Source organism: Brachionichthys hirsutus, chromosome 13 (assembly GCF_040956055.1).
Source record: "Brachionichthys hirsutus isolate HB-005 chromosome 13, CSIRO-AGI_Bhir_v1, whole genome shotgun sequence".
Classification (NCBI taxonomy): domain Eukaryota; kingdom Metazoa; phylum Chordata; class Actinopteri; order Lophiiformes; family Brachionichthyidae; genus Brachionichthys; species Brachionichthys hirsutus.
Window position 1 is genome coordinate 8,325,889 of NC_090909.1, and position 15,838 is coordinate 8,341,726.

Here is a 15,838-nt window from a genome sequence, read left to right on the forward strand (position 1 = left end):
TGCATCTCTCCCCTTTAGCAGAATGCTCCTTCGCTTTGCAGTGTTTCTATAAGCACTGGCTGTGAATATCACTATTCTAAGGCTTGTTGAGCATGTTCCTTTTAAAGCCTATCAATTAGCGCCTTGTTTTGAGTTGATAGAGGTGAGATGAAGAGCAATCAGATGGCTCTGCAGAGCTTTGTCTGTGAGGGATTAATAGATGCAAATGTGTATAATATAGCAATATAAGAATTCGATATAATTAAAATTTTATAAGGTTAGGCATTTTAATTTTCAATTAAAAGTTTGCTTCATCTGTGAAAGTTTTTTGGCAAATGATTATTTACTTTTGTGCTACTGATTAACGCCACCAGCTCACGTTCTGATTATATTTCAATCAGGAGACAACAGAGAAACAATGAGACACTGAATATTATAAAGTCACATGATTTATTGTGAAACAGAGTGTAGTATTTGGTGCTTAGACCCCGACAGGAAATACATCACTAAAGGAAGCCATCCGATGATTGAGGGATTTTGGTATGAAGCAGACAGACAGACACACACACACACCAACATCGAAGGCTGAAAACTTAATAGCGCATGCAATCAGTAACTTATTCAAATGATGAATTATGAGTTCTGCTAATGACATAATTGGTCATTCCAATACACCTTTTATCGCACGTACTTCTCCTCCGATGAACCTCCACTCTCCTCAAGATGAATTTCAAGGATGGATACATCCTTAAAGGTGGTGAGCTGGCATCAATTTCTGCAGCCAGAGGATGGGGGACAGGCAGAGAGAGCGGTTACAAGGAGGCAAGAAGCAGAGAAATGAGAAGAGCCCGAGGTGTGCTGCTAACACAAAATAGAAAAATGTACCTGCCATGGCAAAACCTTTTTTCACCTGTTCAAAAAAGAAAAAACTTAAAAGAGAAAACCGCAATTTTTATTTATCACCTGCTCATTCGAGCTGCCTTACTAGAAGATACTGTGAAACTACATATATGTACAATACGCAAGATATGGTAAGACGAGTATACAGATTTTTGGTGATGCACCCTCGAGGCTAAGAGCAGAAGCATGTCAAAGTTCAGCTCTGGTTGATAGGAACTTGTGGTTACTTGCAGCCTGGAGCAGCCGCTCCGTCGAGAACGCAACAACGGAACTATATAATTTTACAGTGCAGACCAAAAAGCCATAGGCTGAAAAAGCATAGCAGTCGAGAAGTGAGTTACTTTTCTCCAGATGCCCAGAACCAGCTTTCCCCATGAGCATCACCACAGCTCCGCAATCTGATACAATGAAAAGTACAACAAATGCTACAACGCTGCAAAATAGATTGAATGGCTGCTGCTATTAAAAGTGCATCTACTAATGTGATATTATTATCAAACTAGTTAGATAGGTTTAAAGTCAGTTTTAATTGTATTTTATCTGAAATATAACTTCAGAATAAAATAAAATTACAGTATCTCTGAGCAATAAATAAATTAGATAAAATAATATATGAAACTAAATAAATAACTTATGCCACAGAATGTACGGAGCCACTTCAGACATCGCTGCAGGATTTTTAGCGGCTCAAACATTTATGTTAAGCCATAAAACACCGCCACTGAAGTCTTAAGTGAGCGCACTGGTTAAGATGAAATGTACATTTTACACAGTTCATAATTCAGAAGTTATTTGATTTCACACCTTCGTTCTTCCCGTTACTATCCATCGCCTGCGTTATTAATGATATAGGTGACTTTCTTTTGTTGCTAATCTATCTTATTTGCTATGCAGCAGTCATTTCACTAGACTTCATGTTGGAATACTGGGCCCAGTGGGCATTAATATTGGATGAAGTGGGAATATAATAATGTTGAGTTCGGCTCACTGGAGGCCAACCGCTCTCAATCTCACAGGCTCCGCAGCAAAATGCATGGAGGAATAATAATTACTGTTGTGGCTTTATTATGATTTCACATTATGCAGCTTCCAGTGATTACTGGATGCTAAACACGGACAATCACTTAATGCGATGATAAGAAGAGGCTAAAGCAACGAATGGAGATTTTTAAGACCCGTAATCACCCTTGTGTCATGTCCATCAACTTCGTATTCTCCTCCCTTATCCATTTGTGTCCATTCCTATCCTCTTCTGTGTCTTTTCACTTGCTTTTTGGTAACTTTCTTTTTCCTCCTCTACCCCTCTCCCTCCCACAGGCACAGTGGATAAGAGGGTTTTAGGTGATAAATACCCTGGACCAAGGGCTCGCCAGCCACCGATTCCTGCCACTTTACTGTGTCGCATTGTGGCCGAGGCCTCATTAAAAAGGCATTAGCCTCCTCTAGGTCCCGTGATGGAGGCCATGTCTGGCCCAGCCTCTGCCGCGGGGATCTATTTAAAAGTGGTGGCAGGACAGGACAGGATAAGGAAAAGGGAGATAGGGAGACCGGGGAGCGACAGGGAAAGAAGACATGGCTGTGTAATAAAAGGGAAGATTTGCCTGGTGAGAGGAAGCATCAGGCATCAATTCCATGTGTGAAGAAGAGCAGAGGTCCGAAGGAGGAGGAGGTGACGATAACTAGCTGGAGCAAGCCCCACTTACGTGTCCTTTGAGAGTTCAAGTGCCTTTGGAATTTAATTGATACCAGCCAATTAAAGCCACACAGGTTTCACCTTGAGAGGGTCAGGAGAGGTGATGTCAGGGGTTGGGAACAGGAAGAAGGAGGTGCTGGGGAATAGGGAAATGGATAGGAGCGAGGTGAAGAGGGGAGATGGTGAGTGTAGCGTGAAAACCCAAGAGTAAGCGTTTATAGCACATCATTAGCAGTCTGGAAGCGATGACAGAGGGGAGGGGGAGGTGGGGGGGGAGAAAGCAGGGAGGAGAGGGTGATGTTGTTTGTGTAGTAAAGATATAGAGAGCATATCATTAAACAACATCTGAAGCATTGAAAAAAATAGATGTGAAGTACGTGGGTTGTCTTCCTGAAATGTACCGAGACCAAAAACAACAGACAAAAATAGAGTCAAACTAGGCAAAAAGCAAAGAAATAAATGAGGAAATAGTTTCACAGACAAGCCAGAGGTCAATAAAGGAAGTGATGCTGCGTGCATCATGTGTCAAAGCTTCACCAGACAGATTCGCCTCAGTTCGTTTGGTGACACATTAGAACTAAAATGCTGTAGATTGTGGAGTTAGAAGCACCGATTTGATCAAGTGATCAGTTTTCAGACACACTGAATGAATACTGAAGGTGAAACTATAACACAACTCCAAGTCCTAAAGGAGGATTTCCCAACAGTTTTTTCTGTTTTTGTTTCTTTGTTTGTCTTTCTCTCAACGAAAAACCTCATCTCCTTGAAGTTAAACATCGCATATATAAAAATAAATGCAGCTTGAGTCAGAGAATGAGCAACGGAAAGCTGATTTAAAACAGAGGAGAAGAAAACATTCTTAGTTACAGTGATGCAGCCTACAGCGGCCTATAGGCAGCGGGTCAGTCAATAAAGCTACAGCGCCTCACTAAGAAGAGACGGTTGTTTCCCAACTGCTGGACAAGTGAGAGGCGTCGCCCCTGAAGGAACAGCAACACTCCTCCCACACAAGAGTGGTGGAGATGGCAAACAGATCGCTACTGCAGGAACATGTATTATGTTCAGTACAGTTTCCAGGGCTTCACCATGGTTACCAGATCAAATCAACAGCACCAGAATCAAGACTAAAGGCCCATTTATGCTCTGCACTGAGACATACAGTAAATTTACAAGGGATTTTTTTATTATTAGTATTATTAATATATTTGGGAACATTTTGTTTATTCATTGACATGAATGTAAAAGACAGATGGAGCTATGTGGTCATTAACGGATAAACGGTTTGAATAAAACAAATGTATTTCCCTTATTTCTAAGGAAGTCCTCGGCTGATTTACGTCATTAAGGATTCTTTATAAAGTAGCCAGAGACAACGTGAAGATTTCCTGTAGAGGTAAACCAAAGCAGAGGTGAGGCTTTTCTCCGGCAGCCAGACAGGCAGCGCTGTCGGGGGGGGTGAGCACGACGGGATTGGAGGAAAAGCTTCTGCACCAGTGCAGATCAAAAGGCTGACGTCAAACAGACAGGAAGGACTCCGGTGGAGGAAAGAAGATTAGGCATTGAGAGGTTTATTTACTTTTTTACAGTGATTGTTTCATAAGAAACATCGTCTCTGCTCAGGTGAGGAAGGAGAGACTCTGAAGTCAGGCTGAGTTAGACGAGCAGTTCAACCAGTGGGCTGTCAATGGTTCGAAGAACAGAGAGTAAGGAATGAAGAAACCCTACAATCAGACAGACAGGGTGAAATTATCAATTCAACATATTGGACAAACACTTTCCCTCTCAGTCGCTTTCAGTTTGTTTGTTTCCTTTGGTATTCTGCTGTTTTTTGTGTCTGCGCCAATTAATTCATCTTTACACATTTTGGTAATGAGGACATTTGTTCTTATTTATCTGAGCACAGCGGAGACCCTTGAGAAAATGCTTTCCTTTGAACTATGTTGTTTACAGAGCAGGTTAGTACAATGACGGTAAGGCTTCTTTATTTTTTTTTACATTTACCGGTAATATAACCGTAAATATTTAACAACAAATTCCCAGAATCCGGAGGAAGTTGCTGAACTAGCTGGACAGTAATGATGGGGCAAGATCATTTTGCTGACGCCTGTAGAATTATCCAATCCAATTAATAATAATATCGCCCCCATCCCTCTGTATCCCCCCCATCCTTCTTATCTTCATCCACAGAGTGCGTTAAGTTCCCATGAGGATGTTCTTACGACAACTCGAAACATAAAAAGGTCAAAGAAAGTTGAAAGGCCATCAGTCCCCAGCCTTATTCACTCAGGAATGATTTACCTCCTGTGTTTGTATGCGGGCAGAGCTCCAGAGATATTTGGGAGGGGAACTGGAACATGGGGAAGGACTGCGACAACAGGATCAGGTTGGTTGTTTGTTAAAATAATAAATGGCTTAGGGGAGGGAAGGACCCTCATATTGGGGTTAATAATAAGAGGCACTGGTGGAAAATCTCGGTCGTAAATGCATTCATGAATGTATGCAACAGATGCAGGCGTTTGCTTTTCTCTGGGAATTGATTAAAGGTGTTGTTTATTGCTTTTTGAGAAATTGGAAATCGCTTTTTTTGTATTGTTGGTCACAATTTTGGTCTGCATGATTTCATACCCCCCCCCTCCAAAAAAATGATTGAAGCCACATGATGAAGAAAAGAAAAAAAGAAAAAGATATTTAAACTGTGCGTGTGTGTGTGTAGGTGTGTGTGTGTGGGTGTGCGTGTGTGCGTGTGTGTGTGAGTGTGAGTGTGTGTACTGATAGAAGGACAGAACCTGCCGTAGGGATTGTAACATCAGGGGTGTGGAGAGGTTGTACTGCCCCATAAGCAGTTGTTGTGAGTAATGGACAGTGAACTGGGTCATGTCAAAGGTTACTCGCTCTAGGTAGAGCGACCTCTAAACTAATCTCTGGCAGATTTGTGGGTTTTGCAGAGCAGTAAAAAAAAAAAAAAAAGCCCACCCGGATAAACCTTTACCACCTACTGCCTCATAGAATCAGAGGTCTGATGGATCGGGACAGCTCTGAGGCGGTGACTGCCATCTGGGAGTGTGTGATACTGAAGTGAATGATCGACTGGGATTTAGTGGAAATGGGCCTGAGTGTGTGGCCTGTCGGGCACTGATAGTCACACCGGCATCATTCTGGGCCACATAGCAGGGGCGGTCTGGACTCCGTCTATGAGGTCAGGATGAGGGGATAGATCTTTTATTGGATGTTAATACCTAAACAGAAAACCAACAAGCCTGCAAAGTAAACCTATTTTCCACCAAAAAAGGATATACCGGTATGTGTTACATACATTATGTGTTTTTAACAGACCCCAAAACACAAACTGATATTCTTCAGATAATAATCTTGTCATCTATGTCGCATCGCTGAGTGTGCACATCTTATCTAGATGAATAAAACAGATGATGCTGTTGATAGCAACCCAATCAGATCAGTGCGTTGTAATCAAGTGTGGAATTAAATCTGCAACAGATCCTGTCATGTAATAAAAAATAATCAACCCTCCAATCAACAATTAAACACTGTGAATACGATGTCCCTTTGGGATTTCACCTGCAGCAACATTCATTTGCTGCCGCACCTTTCAGCCTAAATTAAATCCATTTATAATAAAGATCTTTATCATCAGCAGGATAGAATAATAAATGAGAGGTTACTGACACTTCTGTTAGTTTGAGGGCAGAAAAAAATATTATATCCTCTCTTTCTACCGTTCTACTCCTTCACTTACTTTCTTTCTTTCCTTTGGTGATATATTGGCCCTGTTGGGAATGTCTCAACCCAAGGTTTGGCACAAGGGTAGCCTCTTTTTTGTTCTGGAACAGTTTCGGAGGGGGGGGAATATAAACATGAAGGGCACAGATCCCAGTCATCCTGTCTTAAAAAAAAGAGGACTGTTCCTACGAAAAACAGACCAAGGACAATAAAAAGCTGCAATAACAGATATTTTCAAGGACCAAATTGCAGGTTTTATTTAGACCGAGGCCTCTGCTGAGACTGAATACTGTAATTGTCTCGATTTATATTGCAGCTCTGTGACTTCACAGACAATGGGTCATCAGGGTAAAGTGTGTGTTTAAGATCAAGAGGCAAACCCGACAACGTGAAGCATGTTGGCGCAACGTGGGAGACGGGACAGCCAGACGTCTTACTTCAAGCAGCCTGACCCCTCGCTAAGGGGTTTACAACAAAGGGTAAACCCCTTAGAATCTTTATTGAGTTCAGTTGAACTTGTGTATCACACAATAAAATTAGATACTTTCAAATGACCTTTATCCAAAACATGCTGCATCCCCTTAATCCCTAGTTATTTAACTACTGTTGAATAAAGTCTATAGTTGTTTGATATATTTTGGAGTTTGTAACAGTGAAGCTTATTATGTTTATATATTATGAGAAATAGGGGTAGGATTAAATACGTTTTCTTCTTCCCACTCCCTTTCAGGCAGAGTTGGCATATTATTTGTTTAAATGTGGTTAATGCAATGTGGCACGGTTTGTGGAGTTGTTTTTGTTTGCTTATTTTGTCATTGCCTGGAATAAAAAAATAAAAAAATAAATCCCCTCGCCAGAAAGCAGCCATGGAAAGGTTGTGGGAAAATATTTATGCAACACAGTGGGCATTAACAGGTAAAACAGCGGGAGCAGTGCTGTTTAACATAATGTCAGGAGGAGTTATCACCTTATTGTGAATGACCAGAGACACGAGATTCCAAAGTCTTTTGGCAGGTGCAGTTACAGCCCACTTCCTTTGTAAAACTGCCAGTCTCCCCGTTCCTGGTGAAGTGTGAGGTATTCATCCCCAGATTCATAAATGTCCTCACAGCTCACGCTTAGCAGTTTGGAACTTAAAAACTCTTTTTGGGGCAATATACTAAACATCAATGAATAAACCTCAAAAGGTGTTTGTAACACATGGCCAGCATCTTTCTTTTGAATTTGATCTATTGTATGGAGTCATATATAGTCCTAATCGGACCAGCTGTTAAGTCATAAAGTATTTATATATTGTATTCTCCATCAATAAATTGTCCCGTCTCATGAGGCTATCTCTGGACTGATGTTCACTGCTGAGCGAGGTCAAACTGCACCCCATTGCCGATGCTGAGTCTGCCCATAGATGCTGTGGTCCAGTCGGATCCCATCAGCTTTAGGCCAACAGCTGCAAGGGAAACTATTTTTTTTAGTTTATCTGAATTTTCTATTAAACATTGCTATTTGCATCCAATTCAATTCATATATATTTCTATATCCCCAGAGAAAAACATCCTCAAAGGAGAGTCCTGTTTTTTTTCAGGTGCAGGTGGACTGCTGAGTCTTGTCCTGAGGAGTTGTCTCACAGTAGGGGATGGCAATAGGGTTCCGTTTGTCTTCTCTCTCTCTCTCTCTCTCTCTCTTCCAAATACAACATGCATGAGACATCCAGAACAACTGGGGTTCTTTGATAAATAAGAAGGAAAAACTCATCCACCCAGCTTCCCTGTAATTACTCTTCATTACTGAGTGGTCAAAGGAAAAAAGGCCTGATTTAGCAGCGTGCAGTTTCATCCCTCTTGTGCGCAAAGTGCCTTCCTGCCATCAGTTTCACCAGCTCAAGAGAGACGGTCCCCACCCAAAAGCCTGCCATAATAATGTACAATTCACAGTGACAAGGAATGAGACTTTTTAATAAATGACTATTTATTTGAAGATTTATTTCTGCCAAGAAAGAGGGCCTAAAACCTATTGTGGGATGCATGCTGAGAATTGGTCTCGGCCTGTGTTATAATGCAGGGGGGTGGGGGGGGGGTCTCCTCCAAATAAGGGTAAATAAAGCTATTTATTGCCTTTGATTCCTTCAAAGATAGACTCAGCTGTGTAATATAGCCACCAAAATATCGGGGGATTGAAGACAAATAAGGACAGGAGCAGAGTAATGAGTATATTGTGTGAAATATTACATTTATTCTTCTGGTTAGAAAATATATTCGGCTTTCAGGCAATATTATGTTGGCTTTTATTATTCTGGGCCACGAATAATGAGAAACGAAATGTTTTTAAGTGATCTGTCAGTTTAATTAAATGGTATAAAGATGCACTAATCCTGACATACTTGGCTTGCTAAGATTGTTTATTATCAGCAGATTGGAAAAACATTAAATGCCCCACTTAAGGTCTATGTTTATCCTTTGCAAGCTGAAATTAAAGATTCAACCTTAACTCATAAAGGTCAGATCTGACAGCCAACTGTCTCCTTTTATTACCTCCGTCTGACACTTATTGTGCCGGTTCTCACACTGCAGCCCTGACACATATTGATTCAGTATTAACTGCTATAGGACAGCCTTACATCAATGCACGAATACCTCACCAGGTCCCAGAAAATGTATTTTCAGCAACTCCTCAAGTGGTTTAGATAATTTCTGCTGGTACACATGAATGCTCCTCGAAATTACTTTTACATTTTTGTCTTATTAGCAGATATTTCATAACATGGCAGCGATTTGTATTTCTTAACTTGGCTTTTAACTTGTTCACATTTTCTGGTACAGCGTCCAATGCTCCTTCAGGTCATCGATAAATCAGAGATTCTCATTAGGTTTACATCCGCCTTTGTCATATTTAAAATTTAAATGGTACAATTTCACTATAACACTAGTTTTCAACACTAGTCTACTTTTGTATACTGGTAGTATTTTTTTTTTATCATTATGCACTTTACATAAATGACATACTTCCATAGTATTTGCACAGATGTATATTTGGCAAGTAATTTATTTGCATTCAATCCTCCTGAGGTTTACTTTTCATCGCTATAATACATACCTCATTCCATGCTCTCAGTAATCTCAGGCTTTAGAAACTCTACATCCTCAACTATTTAACATACAGTATATGAGGATTACATTCACACAACTACGCAGTGGGAGCAGCTGATGGAGACATTAGATGTCCCCTGTGCTTTGAACTGCAATCCTGTTCTCTCCTGGATATACATTGATTTCTTTTTTTCTTTTCTTTTTTTTATCTCAAATCTTAAACTTTGCTGTAAATCTGGGAAACACCAGTCAAGGGTAAAATTTGCAGCATTAATTTCTGCAAAAGCAGCTGCCCAATAGATAACAGGTTTCAGAGAAGAGCAGGCAGGTAGAGAGATGGTTTGCTGCTCAGAGATGTATTCATTGGGTGATTCATTTGACAGTGCATATGAATAAAATACTGTGTTTTATTAAAGGACTAGCAGAGACTAGGGGGTGCTTTAATAATATTTTAACTATGATGTGATGTATGAGATTTGAGAGCATGTTACAATAAAAAAAAAAGACCAAAGCATGATAATAGATTCAGCTGTAGAGCTGAGGCAGAAGGATGAGCCATCTCATATAGCAGGAGACACCTGAGACCACACCATCCGCAGTCAATTTAAATCACATCATTGCTCCACAGAACCCATTTTCCCCAAAGCTAAATTGGAGTGAGCAAAAAAAAAAAAAAAAAAGTAATTTTAACTTGTTTTCAGTCTTTTGGGCTCAGCTGCAAGGATCTAAAACTTGTTTAACATGGAGTCATCCATGTCAGCTGCCGGTTCTCGTGAAAGGAGAACAAGGGAAATAGAGACCGGGTCTTTTTTGGCAGGATAAAAGTAATAATCTGTGTGAAATAGCTGCAATATTACTGAAGCCCTTGGCAGGTACAAACCGCTCTGCAGCCTCGCTTGGTCAGTTTGAAAAGCTGCGTAGCTGTAATTTAAACGTGTTTTTGCATCGCCAGAATCTGTAGCTGCTCGGTTTCTGAAGTAACAGCAGGCACATATGTGAGCGAAGACAGAAACAAGAGCTGCGCATGGCTGCATGTTAAAACATTGTTTGAAGCTGGTTTAATTTAATTGGTTGGCTCATTTGGGACGTTGATGGGTAATCCGATCCATCGGCAGCGGCTCTTCCTCAGAGGACACAAAGAACAAAAATCCTAAATGAATACACCCATCACTGTTAATGCGATGAACTCATTATACTGGAGGGGGGTGCAAAAATCAGCAAGTCAGCGGTTTACCAGGCACGATGTGCTTCTCTGAGTCTGTGTGTGTGGGGTTTTTTTTCTTTTCATAACAGGCAGGAAATGGACACCTGCTATCTGAGACTTGGGGGTTCGAGTGCATGAAACCGTTCCACACATTTCTTTGTAACGCGAGGTCTGAAGGTCGACAGCTCTGTGATGCATGACAGAGGAACGGGGCTTTCTGCTAACAGCATGCCGGTGTCGAGTACAGCGAGGTCAGCATTTTACTCCATTTTTTTTCCACACGCGCACCTTGGCGCTGAGACTACAGCCACATCAGCAGAGTGATGGCCCAGCGGTTTATTTTCACTCACTGATTCGTGTGGGGTTTGCCTGCCTGTGTGTGTGTGTGTGTTTGGATTGCTGAGAAATGTGACTTTCTATCAGTGTTGATGTCCGTAGAAAATGACAGAATTTCCATTATCGGGTCGACTGTTCCTTTAATATGGGTGTGTTGCAGCGGGATGGCAGCTCCTGCGCCACCCACACAAAAACGTATGTGTCCGAGACAAAGACAAATGGAACGCCTCCTTTGGAATTGTTCAACTAATCTAATTGTTTCATTTGCAAAACATGGGTCAACAATTGTATCAGGATATATTTGATCTCGGCATTTAGTTCTTTATCTGGTCACACGAGCAAAAATTTCAAAGTAATCCAGAATCCATGATCTCTTCTGATCACCAAATAATGTTACCTGTTCCTGGTAACATTTCAAATATTTCCCTAAAATTTAATCAAGTTGCATCCATAACTTTTTCAGTTATCTTGCTAACAGACAGACAGACAAACAAACCAACACAAGCCCCTCGTCGGAGGTGATGACTGTATATTTGTCTATTCCCAAAGCCATGGTGTCATCTGCAAACACGGAATGAAATGCATATAATTATGAATAGAGAACTGAGCATGGATGTTGAACATGAACTTCCTCTGTGTGTCATATCCTCCTGAGACCCAGCCCGTTGACATGTCCTCTGGAGTGGACAGAGGACATGTCAACGGGCGTGGTCTCAGGAGGATATGGCTCTTTGTGCCCTCTGAAATCACAGAACCTCTGAAACAGAGACTCGAAACTCCACACCAACCTTCTCCACTTCTCCCTGTCCTTTGCATCGTCCTCCCCGACACCGGCCACTCTCACTACGTCCATGTGTTACCATAATATGCCCAATAACTGTGAACAATATCTGCTCTATAATTAAAGTTCAGTGAATCCAAGAGAGGAGGGAGTTTCTCAGACGGTGTGTGTGTCTCATGATGCCAATATAAACTCTCATGCACACACCTGGAGAGGAGATGCTTCTAATAGTTTCAGCAAGAAAACACGACACAATGCAAGGAGAGTCGTTCTATTTTATTTATGTTTTCTTGACCATCTGGCCAGCAGGTAGTTTAAGTGTGTGTGTGTGTGTGTGTACACACTACATATGAGTTATAAAGGTGAGGCATATGGGCTGTAAGCACATCCCATAAAATGGCACACAGGAGAGCGGTTTAAGGACCTTCCACAGAGAATGGCCCAGCAGCTGAGCAGAAATATCAAGGTTGAGGTGATACACACTATTTGAGTCAACCTCGCCACGTAGATCTGTGTCTTTGAATCATTCTAGAAGCTAAATCTGTGGAACTATTCCTGCATGAGAGCTGAAGCCTGAACTAACAGAGAGGGTCATCTCAGCCTCAGTCCGTCTCTGAAAATACCAGAGCGCTCCAAAAAAACTCAATAAGAAGCTGTCAGCTTGACTTTCCGTCTGTTTTCACACTGTCCAAAAGCTGCACTAACTATTTCTCTAAAACACAAGCTGAGGTGCACGCTTGTGTACAACTTGCACGGCAAAATCTCGCATCCTTCTTTTTTTAAGAACATGCCTGCCTGACACTTATTTTGGAATTCTGCAAATGAGTGAAAGTTTGTTTTTTTTAGTATAATGAATAAACAGAATTCACTGTGAGCAGAGTGATGAAAATTCATCCTCTGGGGGCCGTGACTATCTCAGTAGTTTGCGCAGTGATTCAGAACCTCATCGCGACGCTGTGGTATATATATCTTCAGGATTTATCCTCCCGGGACCACGAACATCTGCACAAGGTTCTGCGTGATCATGTTCAAAAGTGATGACATAAGCTTACCAACAGTATGACAAGGTGAACAGTAAGGCATCTGAACTTAAAGTGGTTTTTTTGTGTGTGTGTGTCCTTCTTGGTCTCCTAATGAATTGGTTTTAGTCTGTTTTGGAGCGCATTATCCTTCCCTCGCCTCCTAATTTTCCAATTTGCTGTGTCATTTAAACCTAATTGAGGACCGCACTGGGCTGTATTACGCTCACAAATAGGGTGATACAGTTTATTGAAGGTCTACCTTATACAGAGGCCGCGAGTAAACCAAACATCAATTGTAGACCGTACAGAAGATGTGGGGGGTTCCTGGCGGCTGGGGAGTATTGCAATGAGGCGTTAATTGTTTCTCAAAGGCAATCCTGGCCATTGCTCCGCCGCTCATTTTATGGCCACTTTTCTTTCTTTGAAGAAGGTAATGAACGGGTTGAGGATTCACTTTATTCTCTCCCTGCGCAGTCGCCTTCTCTGCTATTTGCCTCTCATAATCATCTAATCAAATAATAAAGGCTGGATTTCATCCTGTCCAGCATAGGAATGAATGGCAGCAGCACAAAGCTCAGGTTAGCGCCTCAAACAAAGGAGTTTCAACTTGTCTTGCCCACATCAGAGACGCTGCTTATTTGGTATGCACAGAGACGGGTTGTAAAATAAACAAGAATGTGCCGTTAAACTCCTGACTGTTCCGGTGACCCAGGAAATACTAGGAGGTATGTGCCCCCCCCCCCCCCCCCCCCCCCCCCAAGGTCGTTCTATTGTTTGACTTTTTAGATGAATTCGACTCAATAATAGACAATAAAACAACAGGCCTTCAGTCATCTATCACCTTCTGAAAGTCGAGCGCAACAAGAGCAAACAGAAATTTCATTAACATCTATAGCTGGGCACCTATTATCATCTCATTTTAACATTTGTTAAACTACCGGTGACTTTCACTCCAACTATTTTGAGTGCACGAGCCTCGACTTTAATTTCGTTTAAATCAAGTGACAGTCAAACTGCCTTTCGTGCCTTCTGCATTCTGACATTTCAGCTCCTTAAGGTACGACTTCAACTTGATGTAACCTTCTTACAGCGATAACACCACCTGCGGTTTTCGGAACGAGTGAAAGCATTCCCAGACATTCCTCACCATCTGCCCAAAACCAACAGAGATTCAGCTGCATTGCACTCACATGGCCCAGCGCAAACAGACACCGTTACGTCCCGCAATCCTGTCTGAATTTCAGAGCCGTCAAGGAGCTTCTTCACGCGAAGGTTGTTTCTGTTCAATCAGCAAACTGAAGCAGCCTGTTAACACTCACAGACTAATTTTCATTGGATTTTATTTTTCATCGATGGTGGCTGAGTGATGGAGGGGCCGCCCATTAAAACACCATCAGGACCCCCCCGCTGGCTACCAGACGAACTCATGCCCAGAAAGCATCATGCGGGGACCGTTCAGTCCCGTTGAACTCTTCCATTTGCTTTTTCACTTTGACATCAACCTGTCCTGCTAACTTTTCATCACCAAAACAGACAGAACAAAGCATTCCGTGCCTCTTTTTTTTTTTTTTTTTTTTGTGCTGTCAAAACATCTCAGCAAAGGATAAGTCTCCACCCCTGGCTGGCTCTGTATGAACTAAATGAGAGACAGTGACAGACGGAGGTGTTGGGCACGGGAATGAATCGATTAGCGGGGGGCACTTGACGGATGGGATACATCGGAGGCCACGGTGCAGCAGAGAATTAATTTCGAGAGGAGAACACGCCTGTGCCAAGTTCATTCATCTTGGTAGGACATTTGGCAGGCTCCCCAGGTCTGGGGGGCTCATTTAACCAATGGCCCCAGCAGTTTGGGGAGAGAACAGCTTTGTTGAGAAATGTGTCACATTCTTGCATCAGGTGAGAGTTAATGATAACAGATTTTGAGAATGCAGAATGACACGGCGAGGGAGGGGGAGGCTGGGCGATGAGAGAAGGGATAGGTTGGGGCGGGGCGGGGGGCGGCGGTAAAAGACAAGTGAAGTCAAGGTTCGAGAAGTGCTGCGGGATCTAAGGTCAAACGGTTCACAAATAATTATTCTGACAGTTAGACATATATTGATCTACTCATGTTATGTTTTTAGAGCACTTCTAGCACCTTTTACCTAAATCAATCATCTCATCCATCCATTTTCTTCATCTGATCTGGGGTCAGGTCAAGGTGGCAGCAGGCTAAGCAGGATATTCCACATGTCCCTTGTGTGTTTCAAAGCTGTATTTAATCCCTCCAGCGAATCTGGATCAACCCTGGCTTAGTCAAACCTAACCTTAACCAGCCTGCCGGTCACGCGTGCCCCAAAAACTCACGCCTGTGCCAAGTTCATTCATCTTGGTAGGAAACTTTAATCAATCATATCATCCATCTTGATACTGTCCTCTGCCCCGAGACTGAATAGCGCCACAGAGCCCCCAGAGGGCGATTGTCATAGTCCTCCTGTATCATTAAATGTGACCATCAATGATGGCGTTGTAGACCTTGACGACATCTGGAAACGGGTTTGATGAGGAAAGTAAGACGATGAACAATAAACTCTCGGTTACTGGGTTTTCCTTGAATACTCAGAACGACCCCCATCACATTCGGCGTACGCATAACCATTTGATGCATTGTTAATTTAATTATAATTGGTGCAGATTTTAAGGAATGACTTCTAGCTTGAATGAGTAATAAAGCTGCACAGAAGGGACGCAAACACAAACTGCTTTTTGGTTGAAGTGTCTCTCACTATCTCAGGTTCCAGTCCCTCATTGTGAGAATCTCAGCAGATAATTTATGTAGCAGTGCTGCTCTGCGACCTCAAACCCCACCCTATTCATACAGCACCTGTCACCGCGCCACTGCCGGCGTGCTTACTGAAAACCAAGCCATCCGTTGAAAATGGCAATTTTCCACCCAGCTAGAGAATAAAAAAAAAAAAAAAAAAAGGATCCTATCCATTCAGAGGCAAAACTAGCAAACTTCTATATGTAGAGCAGGTGCGCGGCTCAGTACGCCGCTGACGAGGGAGCTGACATGCATGCACCGCTGACCACAGCATCTGTCGTTTGCAGGGATGAAGCGTT